The following is a 13,619-nucleotide window of genomic DNA, read 5'->3' on the forward strand; positions in this document are numbered from 1 at the left end:
CACTTAAAAGACCCCCCTGACTGCACATTATACAAAATTGCTTTACAATGTAACAAGCAATTTACATCATGAAATTGTTTATAAAAATATTAATATTTATTTACATTTGTTTGCAGGGGAAATTCCGACTGGGCACAGGTCCTTTTTCAATGGAGGCCCGAGGAGAAAAGCTCCACAGATTGTAAAAATGAGCAATAATAATGACATTCAGTAACAAAATTTATGACATATATATATTAGAGACATCTTTGGTACAGATTATAGTCATGAGAAATAAAAATATAAACAAAGTTTGAACAATAATGCAGACATGTAGTTTAAACAATATATAAACAGGTTAATGTACATAGTAGTAATAGGTTGTTGAGTACACTAAGCAAGGAAACTAGTATATATTCATTAAATTACCTTTATGGTAACTGAAAATTAATTCAGCCAGAGTGGGGGATAAGAGCAGAGAGAGCAGAAGGGGGTGGCGGTATTTAGTCGGGGTTTGGGCAAGGACAGAGCCAGTGAGTTTTTAGGTGCAGTTTAAGTGTAGTCTTGAAATGACTGGAGAAAGTTAGGGTAGTAATGGTGGGGGGGCAGGTTATTCCAAAGCTTGGGTATGGCACAGGAATATAGAGATTCTCCTGCAGTGTTTTTGGCTTTGGTGATCTGGAGGAGATTTTTGTTGCTGGAGGGTAGGGGTCTGGAGGAGTGGTAGGGTTGGAGAAGCGATTGAAGTGATGGGATTTTGAGATGTTGGTTTACAAGTTTGTGGGCAAAGGAGAGTTGATTCAGGTGAAGTAGTTGTGGGAGCTGGAGCCAGTCTAGTTCTGCAAGGGAGACACAGTAGTCGCTGGGGTAGGGAGCACCAGTGGCAAATTTAGCGGTTTTGTTGTAGCATGTGTCTAGCTTGTTTAATTCTGATTGTCTAAGATTCGTAAGTATGAGAGATGCATAGAGTAAGGTGGAGATTAGTTGGGAGTTTGCAATAGAGATTCTATCAGTTTTGGTGCGGTATTGGTTGTTTCTATATAAGGCGCTAAAGTTTTTTTGTGAACTTTTTTTTATAGTAAGGGGATATGTGGATGTTGAATTTGAGATAGTCAATCTCTACTCCGAGTAGTTTGGTGTGAACTGATGGAGAGATGGAGGTGTATTGTCTTTGGAAAATATATTGAAGTGAGGGGAGTTTGGGGAAGATTTGGATGGTTGAAAGATGAGGAGTTTAGTCTTATTGGGGTTACGTAGGAGCTAGGAGTTGGATAGCCAGCTTTCTACAGATGAGAAAGATTCTTGTCTGATCTGTTGGAATTCAGGTAAAGTGGGGGCAGAGCAAATGAGGGTGGAATCAGCGTCATGTATGAGAGAGGCTTGTTTGGAGGCAGTGTGCAGGTTGTTGGTGAAAAGGGAGAATAGTAGGGGGCAGAGGATGGAATCTTGGGGGACACCAAGGGTAACTGGAAGACAAGGGGAGAGGGTGTTTTTGCAGACAACTGATTGCTGGTGGCCGTGGAGGTAGCTGTGGAACTAGTTTGTGGCTGGTTTGGCGAAAGAGAAGCTAGAGAGAGCAGAGAGTAGTAGTTCGTGTGATACAATGTCAAAGGCCTTAGATCAAGAAATATGGCAGAGGAGAAGAGGCCATTGTTTTTGTACTGAAGGATAGTGTTAGTGAAGGAGAGCATGCTGTGATGTGGCCTGAAACCGTGTTGGGTATTAGAGAGGAGATTATTGGTTAGGAGGTAGTTAGAGACTTGAGAATTGATGGATTTTTTTAGTATCTTGGAGAGAGGATGGCGATAGGGCAATAATTGGAGAGGTCAGTGGAGAGGCCATCTTTATGAAGGGGTATGATGTGGGATATTTTCCATAGTGATGGTACCTGGGATTCTGGTATGGAGCTGTTGATTAATATGGAAATAGGATATGCTAGGACTTCAGCAGCTATTTTTAGATATTCAGCAGGAAGGTTGTCAGCAGCAAGTTTGGTGGGTTTGAGTTTTGTCAGAAGTTTTTTTATGTAGGAGGTGGGAACTGTTGAGAAAGAAAAAGCAAGGGCAGGGTGGATTGGTGTTTGGTGATGGTGGAGCTGAGGTAGGAAGGTGTTGTTTGGTAAGAGATAGTATGGTTTCTGTGAAATGTTTGTTGAAGGACCCAGCTGTACTGCTGGAGTTGGGAGGGATAGATGGCGGGGGGAGGGGTTACTTTGCCTGGGCTAAAGATAGAGTTAATTGTAGACCAGAATAGCTTTGGGTTGTGGTTGGAAGAGTTTTTAGTGAAGTTTGATAGTAGTGTGCCTTGTCTATTTTTGTGTTTTTTGACCTTATTACGTAGTTCAAGGAAAGATTGTCTGAGGGTTTTTTTGTTAGGCGCCAGTGTTCCCAAGCTTTATGCCTGGTCTGCATTACGTCCCTGGTAGTTTTCTGTAACCAGGGGAAGCTTTTTTTTCTAACTTTGGAATATCGTAGGGGGGCGTGGGTGTTCAGGAGGGTCTATATTAGATGAGCGAAAGTTCATCTTGGCGAACACTCACATGAGCAAAAATCCAGGAACTCGAAACTGCAATTGTGGGGGACTGTGCTAAATATATATTCCAACTCCGAGATCGCACTACAGTGAGGAAAGGGCAAATATTCCCATCTTTACTGTACTGCGATCTCACAATTGCGGTTTCGAGTTCCGCAATATTCGCACATGTGAGCGTTCGCTAAGATGAACTTTCATTTATCTAATATAGACCCGTTCAGGATGTTGAGGAAGGTGCTGTTAAAGAAGTGGACAGAGTCATCAAGGTTGAGGCATTTTAGTGGTGACCAATTAATATATTAACATTTTAATAAGAACACAAACTGTTTTACTTAATACATCTTCAGTTCCTTCACTATCCTTCTAAACATTAATGAGAATGCAGAGTGCATGCATTGCAGTTCACCCACAAATTTAATGGGATGGTGCAGTCGTGCAGTGGTAGCCTTGTCGCCTCACAGCAAGAGATTCTCCAGTTCGATTCTCGGCTGGGGTGCCTTCTGTGCGGAGTCTGCATGTCCTCCCTGTGTTTGTGTGGGTTTCCTCCGGGTGCTCCGGTTTCTTCCCACATTACAAAGACATGCATCTGGAGCCTTTCTCCCTGGGCCTCCACTGAAAATTGGCTTCTTTCCAAGTCGGACTTTCCCAGATAACAAATGTTAAATAAATAAAATAATAAAAATAAATAAATAATATAGTCAACACAATTTTTGTCTTTCTCAGTCACTTCTTGCAAAGCCACAATTCACATGTCTATTCCTATTTTGAAATAGATTGATACATTATAGTCTCCCATTAATTCACTAAGTTCACATGGTCACTCATCTTCCTGATCATCTTCATCCTCATAACCATTCTCTGGTTTAAGTTCAATGTATTCCCAATGATTCTAGCTAGCTCTTGTGCTTTTTTCCATCACTAGTGCATTTTCCTTTGGAAAATTGGAAAGGGTTTCGCTGGCAAAGTTTCTCTGTCTAGGCTTTGTTATTGACAGAAGACTTTATTTCCTCCTTATCTTGTTCTGCATCCTCAAATATCTTGGATTCCCAAGGAAAGGTATTCTGATGAAAGCTGGATACAGCTTCTTGAATTTCATACCTGCCTATAGACATTCCCTGATAGCTGATATAAAATGGTTTCTTTTCTGCTTGTGAATAGTAAATAATTTTCCACAACCACTCTGCTGTCCTACGTATTTTTAATACTTTTCCCTTCTGCCATAATTTTGTCAGGAGCAATTCTTTCTGCTCGTATGATTGCACCTTTACTGATATAGGTCTTGGTAGCTTTCAATGGCCAGATTTGGAGTCTACATACTATGTATCTTCTCAATTAAAATATCCTGCTGTGGAGATCAAGATGGCTGCCGTCCTATAGACAGTGTTAGACCATAGCTCAGCATCATACAATCAAATAGTAACCTTATTATATGTGAAAGAATTAACTTCTACGATTAATAACCTTACCTTGAACTTGAGGAACTTACTTGAAACCAAATACTGAATCTCGAACTAGAAGCTGGAGTAACTACTTGGTGGATTGCTGTAGATTTTTCCTTACCTTACTTGTGTCTGCTGCCCATGAGGTCTGGGGCTGTCTGGCCTACATTCTCCTAAACAAGCAAAAAAAGGAAATTCAGCAATGTTACAGGAATCTGAATCTATGGAAGCTCAAACTACAAAAGCGAAATACTCCTCAATCCATCTCCTGAGAAAGAAATAATACCTAAATGGGCAAGAACTGGCAAACAGCAGGAATCTACAAAACCTCCTTCCAAAGTGAAATCTGACCCAACCAACATGGAAGATTTAAAATTAGCACTGCAGCCTATCCAAACTGCAATACAAAGCTTGTCCACTCCACTAAAAACCTTTGGAGAGACTGTAGACCGAATACTTACAAGAATTAATAAAACTGAAGCAAAGGTTTTTGATAATGAGATCAAAATAGAGCAATTACAAAAAGAACAAAAATCAAATGCCGCAAGTATTCTGGATATGCAACAGAAACTTTTGGACCTTGAAGCAAGATCCAGGCACAACAATATTATTTTAAGAGGTATTCCGGAACGTATAGACCATATCACTTTACCTGAAACCATATCTACAATATTTGCTCTATTCCTAGATAATGCCCCCTTGACAGACCAAATAACAATTGAACGAGCCCATAGAGCCCTAAGACCATCCTCTGACCAAAAAAATCTGAGAATTGTCTATGCAAAAATACTAAATTTTCAACATGTAAACAAACGTTTACTTGAAGCTAGAAACAAAGAATATATGTACTAACATATACTAACCCTGACTAACTTTTTTTCCTCTACACTAATTTTCAACCTACATCCTTTATAATCTTCCCTTTAGTTTCAAAAGACTATATTATTGCATATAAAATTTATGTATATATGTATATTGTACCTTCTCACGTAATCGCTATGAGTATTATAATTTGTACTTCTTAAAAAAAAAATTTTACACACTGTTTTTATGTAACTATTGCTGTTTTTATAATATCTGTCATAACTTCTATATTAATTTTGCATGTTTTTCTTGGAGCTTTTCTCCCCGGGCCTCTACTGAAAATGGACATGTATCCAGCTAGACTAGCCCAGTCAACAAATGTAAAATAAAAATAAATAAATAAATAAATAAAATAAAATATTCTATGGGACGGATCCAAAATATACCTATTATCTGATCTTCCTGCACAGATAAAACTGGAAAGACAAAAGCTTGCACCCTTTTGCGCATACCTAATTAAAAAACAAATAAAATTTCAGTATCCAAACACTCAGATTTTCCATCACCAGGGCTCCAAATTATCTGCAGTAAACAACAAGGAGGCTACTTTGGTGTTTCTTGAAGCATTCAAGGAATGTCCAGATGCTATACAGCAAAAACGCTAACTTACTTTGAGTTTTGTGTGCTGTCTCCTTGGTCGGGCCCATCATGGAAGGATTGCCACGATCCTGTGTTGACTTTCTTCGGTGCCGATATCGACTCCTACCTTGTCATTGGTTAACCAATTTACAGGCCTCCTCGCCTCATGGCCTCTGGCGGTTCAGCAACTAAACCTCTCGTTTTCCACCATGATCCTCCGCAGTGTGAACTCACTTGACCCCAGCTTTCCCATGAGCCTTAGGGGATCTTAAAGGTACAAGTTTATAATGCTTGTTTTTTTTTTTTTTTTTTTTTTTTTTTTTTTTTTTTTTTTTCAGAATAGGCATCGGTCAATTTGATGTAAAGTTCCATTGAATATAACCATGTAGGTTAAAGCTGAAGTAAGCGACAATGTAAGTCTGGCATTTGCCTATTGAAACAGCTCCGATCACCCCGGCACTCCAGTGATATCAAAGTGGAATAATAAAGCTGTGCATAATGCAAAGACAGCCTCAGTTCACATCCACAGGTCAATTAGGGGGACAAACTAGATGGACACATGTGATGCCTGTCTGTTATATTTAATTACATGAGTAAAGTTAGGTAGAAGCTAGAAGTTATAGGGAAGTTGATTTGAATGCTGATTTAATATCAGAGTAGCATGGTTAAAAAGATACAAGCACCCATTTCTGCTATTATTCCCTGAGTGTGAACGTCCCTATATTTTTGAAAGGGATCCAGGACACTTACTATACATATACCAGGGCTTCAAATTTAGAATAGATAGCATGTGTACAGATTGTGTGCTAAGCCTGTAAGGTGCGGAGGCATTTTCGTTCATTAGACTGCAGGCTGTTTGTACCTTATACTGTTATGCATTGCATGGAATTTTTATTACTATTTTATTAGTATTATAAGCCTGATGCTTTGATGTTATCTGTTTTATGATGTCAGGTATTTTTTGTTAATTTACATGGTATGATTTACAGGATGTCACTCTCTAGGAGGTCAGTAATAATATATGACTATCTGTTGTTGTAGAATGGTTGTCTACCTTCTCTATAAGAAATGAAAGCTAAGACTCCAGTATAGATATTCTATACTACAGGAAAGATCTCAGTATAAACAGTTCTGATTTGTTATCTACTTCCTGAACATAGCATTTTATATTATATCTGGAGTCCTCCGAGTATTACTCTAATTCTAGTTCCTCTGCTACGATTTTTTCCTTTGGGGCCAAAGAGCCTTACCACTACATGTTCTGGTTAATTAGTTTCATTAAATCTCCTCACAAGAGTATACCTGAATATTACCCTTGATTACCAATAATACTAATTTTGTTTGTTTTTCTTCTCTTTTTGGAAATGGATTTGATGTTAGCTGTAAAGGAAAATGTATATACACATTTTGTAACACTAACATGCTTACAAAATTTTGGTGTTAAATATTATGGATAGATACAGCTAACTCTTAGATACACAAATGACTAAGCTCTAGTTAGCTGAGTTATGAGTCTGTTTATCTAACCTGTTTAGGATTGTTATGCATTTTAGATTTTGTAGTTATAGTTGGGTCACTCTGGGATATGTTCGTCTCACCTTTTGGGTGGGGTCACAGGGTTTTTGTAAAATGTTTTCCTATGCCACATTAACTCCTAATATCCCAGCCCCTTTCGGGCTAGTTGGGTGGTGGTTAGGCACGGGTTTAAAGCAGGAAGGGTTTCTTATCCTTGCCCAAACATCCTTGTTTAAATTGTTGTTATTCCTAATCACCTTTACATTCTCCATATCTCACATTTTACTTACTTTTATAACTTAGTGCATAAATGCTGAATATAGAGTCTTGGAACATTAAAGGGTTACAAGCAACTAATAAAAAAAAACTTTTTATGCATCTGGTGTTTAAATCTGCTTCAAATATTATATTTGTCCAGGAAACTCACCTATTTAGTCATCAGTGGGAACAGGACAGAGGGAGACCTTGGGTTAAAAATATAATAGCATCTAGAGCTAAATCCAATAGCGCAGGTGTCGCTATAATAATTAAAAATAAATTCCAGCATGATATAATTAGTTTTGACTCAAAGGAAGGTGGTGTTACTTTACTACAACCTACATTCATCTAGATAAACCTATCTTATTTATTAATCTTTATACCCCCTGCTCAGGGCTTCACAATTTTATTATGACAATTTACAAATTACTTTCATCATTTCCTAACCATTATTACATTGTGGGAGGTGACTGGAACTCTATAAAGGATCCAAAGATTGACAGGACTAATATTAATGCTAATTATAATAAATATGCAACCTTAACCATATCCGAATTGAAAGAAGATTATAACTTATTTGATCCCTATATCTTTCAAAACAGACCCTCAAAAAATAACAAATTCACCTTTTTCTCCAACTGTTATAAAAGTTGGTGTAGGCTGGACTTCTTCCTAATCTCCTCAATATTTAATAACTTTGACATCTCATTTCTCACTGATCCTAGATGCCTGTCCGACCACTCCAAGATCTCCCTTTCTATTTACTGGCCCTTATCAAGATCCTTAAATAACAAAGCTATTTGGTGGCGACTAAACCCCAACCTTTTAAAGAAGGAAGAAATAATCTCACATGTGGAGTCCTATCTGGATCAATTTCTTCAATCTTGTAATTTCCACTCAACCCCTTTAGACTTTTCCTGGGCAGCAACCAAGGCAATGATTAGAGGATTCCTTATAAACAAAGCATCATACTACAAGAAACTTAAAATAAAAACAAAGCAGATATAACAAAATATATAAGCTTGAAGCCAAATTACAGTTAAGCTATTCACTTGAATCTGAGAATTAAATACTTCATCTACAAAAGAAACTTATATCTTTACAAGCTGAGAATCTTTCCTTTCATGAGATAAAAACCTTGGCTAACTATTCGGAATGGGCCCAATTCCCCTGTAAATTTTTAGCCAGAATTATAAACCAAAATAGAACATCCCCCTTTATGTCGGAAATATCATATCAGGGGAAAAGATATCAGACTACGCATGATATTCTTAAACTATTTGAATCCCTATACTCTCAACTTTACAGCCCTCCAGAAGGCCCTATCAACAAAGCAGAACTACAAAGTTTCTTAAACAACTTATCCTTCCCCAAGCTAACTAAGAATCAAAAAGATTCCCTTGACAGGGAAATTACACAACAAGAAATTATATTAGCAATTAATAACTTAAAATCTAACAAATCCCTTGGACCAGATGGCTTCACGGCTGAATTCTATAAATCGTTCACACCTAAAATTTCCAAAGTTCTGCTTCAGCTGTTTAATCATATTACCCAAGTCGGAATTAAAGACATCCACCTTAAAGCATCTAGAATTATCCTTATCCCCAAACATAACACTGATTCGAAAACCCCCTGGGAATATAGACCCATCTCTATTGTTAACATGGATATGAAGATCTTGGCCACAATTCTTGGAGAACCAGAAAAAAATGAAACAAAACTGCTTTAAACAGTATTTTGTAGGGGGGTAAGCTCCCCTGCACCTCCCACCCCCCAGTTAAATGTGCTAACTCCGAGATCACACTACAGCGGGGAAAAGGATATATTTCCTTATCTTCGCTGTAATGTGCTTCAGAGAACCGGCTTTTGTGAAAATGCACTTTCGATTTAGTGCACTTTCGCTTATATTGGTTTGATCTTCTGGTTGTCGAGAAAGTGAATTTTCGACAAGCAGAAGTAAACCCATATATATATATATATATATATATATATAGATATATATATATATAATGCACATATATATATATATGCACATATATATATATATATATATATATATATATATATATATATATATAAATATATATATAGGTTCATAGGACGATACTAGGCTATTGGCCTGGAGGCCCTTATAAGCCTAACCAACCTAACCGCAGATATACCCCAGGGATTACCTCAGTGTCACTGCTCAACAGAGGCACAGCAAAATAATGGGTATAGTTCCCCATACTAAAGGGGTGGCGTAAGCCACAAAACTATGGGCTAGGCTTGTAAATGCCCTCGGGCAGATAGCCTAGTATGAACCTATAAGAATTTCACCCATGTTCCCACAAAGTCAGCAACTGTTTTCCCTGACCATCAAGGACACATGTGGGATCCCAGGGGTATATTTTTTGTTTCCCATCTAGTCATCCAGGTTCCTCTTAGAGAGCTAGTGAGGTACTCTGCTTGACATGGAGAGGAAGTCTATTCCACATATGGGGGAGTCGTTGGGACACAAATCTATCCCACCAACAAGTTCTGTTAATGTCACAGACCAGATTGAGCCCTTGCATGTGGGTTGCGTGATTGGCATTTGACTTACGGCTATGCAGCAACTCCATCAAGGCTGAGTCTGAGACGGCCTTGTATGCCAGACACAGGTCACCTCTGAGCAGTCTGTACGAGACTAAGTAGAAGGGCAGGGCTTTTAGCCTATCTGTATAGGATAGGTGTTTGAGACCCTGGATTTTCCTGGTCAGGAACCTCTATGGTCTCTCCAACTGCTGCATGTGTTTGGCAAGGTACATGCCGAAGGGGGCATTGTACGATAATGGGTCTGATAAGGGAGGAGTACAGAGGATGTTATGACCTCCTTGTTCCTGGATGAAATACCCTCGCTTATGATGTGGGCCATGTAGAAAGCCTTCCCTACAATGGAAGCAACATGGTGGTCAAAAGTCAGGTTGCTATCAACCTGAGTGTCCAAGTCCCTCACGACTGATTGAGTGCTTAGTACATTGTTATTAATGTGATAATTAGTGGGGACACCATTTTCCCCAAAGGGGATAATGATGCATTTCTTGGCATTCAGTTTGAGGCTATGCTTCTGGCACCAGTCATTAGTTTGGTTAAGGAATTCTTGGAGGATGTTCACATCACTATGGGAATTTATGACAGTGCCCACCTTGCAGTCATCTGCAAACTTGGTCAGCCACAGACCACTGGTTTTGGCTTGCATCTCAGAAAAGTATATCCCAAACAGTAGAGGCCCCAAGACCGATCCTTGGGGTACACTACTTGTTACAGGTCTACTACTAGAGGTGGCTTCCCCTATTTTGACTGGGTAGGTTCTATCAGTGAACAAGTTAGCTACCCATCTGTAACATATGGGTTGATGCCTAGCTGGGAGAGTTTATCTATTATGCCTGAGTGGAGAGTAGTGTTGAAGGCTTTGGCTAGGTCAAGGTAGGCGGTGTGCACTGTCTTGCCCTTATCCATAGCTTTGGTGACTGTTTCAAAGAAGGCAACCAAGTTTAACAGGCATGATCTCCTTTTGACAAAACCAAACTGTGTGGAATCAAGCATTTGGAGGTTCCCAATGTCCTTGTTTATAAGGTCCATGATGATGCACTCCATGGCCTTGCAGGTCAGGCTATTTAGGCTGATGGGCCTATAATTGCCTGGATCGGTGGACACTCCACCTTTGTGCAGAGGGATGACAGTATCTGTCCTCCATTCTGCTGGTATGAAGCCGGTCCACAGGCTTTGGTTGGATAGGATGCCTAGTGGTGCTGAGAGCTCTTGCCTGAGTTCATGTTGGACACAGCCAGGGATGTTGATGGGTCCTATGGAGGCTATATTTTTTGCCTTTGAGAGGGCATTAATAATCTGCTCCCTGGTGATAAGGGGAGGCGGTCAGGTGCTGGAGATGTCCTGGTTTACTAATTGGGGGGACAGGGGGTGAAGTTTTCACTGAACGTGTCTGCCAGCAGGTTGACTTTATCTATGGTGTTTGTGTATGTGGTATTCTTGACCACCAGTTCAGAGCAGATTTGGGAGTTACCTTTAAGATTGCAGATGTATGCGAAGAAGGCCTTGTAAGTGTCCTTAATGCATGTGGCCAGTTTGGACTTGAAGTTAGCCTTAGAATATTTCACCAGTGACTTTATTTGCTTGCTCAGACAAAAGAGAGATTGCTTCCAACTTGGCACCTGCTCCTCCTTGGTCCTGGACAGCGTTTTTTCCTTTTATTATAGAGTCTGTTTATTGCTGCTGTCCACCAGACAGGTTTACTCTTCCTTGAGGAAGATGATTTGGTCCCGTCAGGTATTGCTGAGTCCATGCAGCTATATAGGTGCTCATATAGGTTTTTGGTTTAGGCTTGGACATTAGTGCTTAATTCAACTGAAGGGATGGTGTCTGTGAAGCTGCTTATACCTGCTCTCAGGAGGTTGTAGTCTCCTTTGGAAAAATTTTTTTTGTTCGACCCTGGCAAGGGGTGGGGTAAGGAGAGATGGTGACTTTGAAAGTGATTGCTTTATGGGCAGATCTTACCAAGGAGGATGATACTATAGGGGTGCTACAATGGCTACTCATGTTGGTTAGTACCAGGTCCAGGATATTTTCACCTCTTGTGGGGGTGTTGACCAGCTGATCTAATGCATTGGCATTGAAGAAGTCAAGGAATCTCTGGGCGTTCGTGTTTGAGCTAGAATAGGTCTTCCACTCTATGGTTGGGTAGTTAGTCACCCAGGATCAGGGTAGAGGGTTGAATCTTGATGGATTCAAGTACGTCCAGATAGGTGGAGTGGGTCTCCTGAGTCATGGTTGGGGGTCTATAGCTAGCTATGATTTGAATAGGTGTTTTTCAATAGTTAACTGCACCTGGAGTGTCTCGTGTGTCATACTTTTTGACCGGTCTGGAGGTGTGTATGTCTTTGATAAATATTGAAACTCCACCTCCTTTGACTTTGTAGCCCTCTGTTTGAGGTCTGAAAGTATGGCAGGACAAGTAACCTGGTAAGGCTGGGGTGCTCTCTGCAGCTTTGAGCCAGGTTTCAGTGACTGCACAAATATCAGCATCTTCTAGGGAGAGGAATGCTTGCAATGAGTGCAGTTTCATGTTAAGCATGACCATTAAATTTCATTTAGAATAATTTTTCACATTGGTAATTTTGTCCTCATTACTTTGCCTAAAAAAGGCACTATGGGGGAGACAAGAGCCTTTGCCAGAAGCTTGAAGCCCAGGGGAGACAGATGGCCATCTCTGGCAAAGTATTGTGGTCTGTCAGTCATGTCCTCCCAGGCTGTCAGGTACTGGATCCCCTTGGAATGACACCAGAAACTAAGCCAATCGTTAGTCGATCATTTTCTGTTTGTACTGAGGCATCATTCTGGGTGATGGCAGGATGCTGCTTAAGGCTAGGGACATAACCTGCCTGGGACACATATTCAGCGATCTCAATCATGTCTGTCTTCATATAGTCCAGAGAGGTACATCTCAAGTCATTCATAGCAACATGGATTATGACAGTCTCATAACAGTGCCTGTTGTTGAGAGACTTGAGTGCATGAGTGGTATGGCAGATTCTAGCACCTGACAAGCAACTTACCCTGACTTTCCCCTTGTCTAGCCTGGTGAGGGGCACATCTGTGTGTCTTATGATAGTCTCCTATGACTACTATGTTGGGTTTGTGGCTTGGCCTTAGAGGCTGTGAGACACAGGTCGTGTGTGCTCTGTGTGGTGCATTGTGATCTGCGTGTGTGCTTTTTGCCTCACTATGTTTAGGTATGTTTTTGTTGAGAACCTCCACATATGTAGGAATGTACTGTACAGGTGTGGGTGGCAGTAGAGGTGTGCTGTTTGTGCAGAGAGCCACCTCAGTGCCAGATGTACTGGCTTGTGATTGAGACAGCAAGGATTCTAGGTTCTTAATGTAAGTACATCTCTCACATATTGCGTTCCTAGGTGGTAGAAGAAGCGGGTTCTCCATGTACATAAGGCAGTTGCTGTACTGTCTCAGGATGCCCATATCAACAAGACTAGCAGGAGAAACCACCGAAAAATGTCCGTCCATGGTTGTCAGAATCTGAGGAAGAGAGGTAAAGGATGGTAGAGTGAGTCAGAATAGAGTACCTATAGGTATGAGTAGGGCTGGATAAAAATCAACAGTAGTTGCAAGGGAGGGCATCAGTTGCACAGGAGTGCTGGTAAGGAAAAAAAATGCAACTGAGATACCTCGCAATGGGTTAAAACAGTGCAGCAGCAGTACACAACGAGCAAACAAGTGTAACACCCTGCAAACACACATTATAAATACCAGAAAAGATGGAAGAATCTAAACACTCAAATTACTACCCAGTCCTGCTAGCCCCTGCTCTTTCAACCAATCACTCATGCTAGAGAAGGTCAGGCAATCTTGTTACTCTCACTAACAGTGAAGACAAGACACTACCAGCAGAAGATG

At 40.2% G+C, this 13,619-nt stretch overlaps 1 protein-coding gene across 1 annotated transcript in view; it reads left to right on the forward strand.

The window, feature by feature from the left end:
* The window catches only part of TCEA2 (transcription elongation factor A2), an 819,513-nt gene that overhangs the window by 610,574 nt on the left and 195,320 nt on the right, over nucleotides 1-13,619 (forward strand). The gene's annotated exons all lie outside the window — the stretch shown is intronic.

This window comes from Protopterus annectens, chromosome 12.part0 (genome assembly GCF_019279795.1).
Source record: "Protopterus annectens isolate FY-2018-M chromosome 12.part0, PAN1.0, whole genome shotgun sequence".
Classification (NCBI taxonomy): Eukaryota; Metazoa; Chordata; order Ceratodontiformes; family Protopteridae; genus Protopterus; species Protopterus annectens.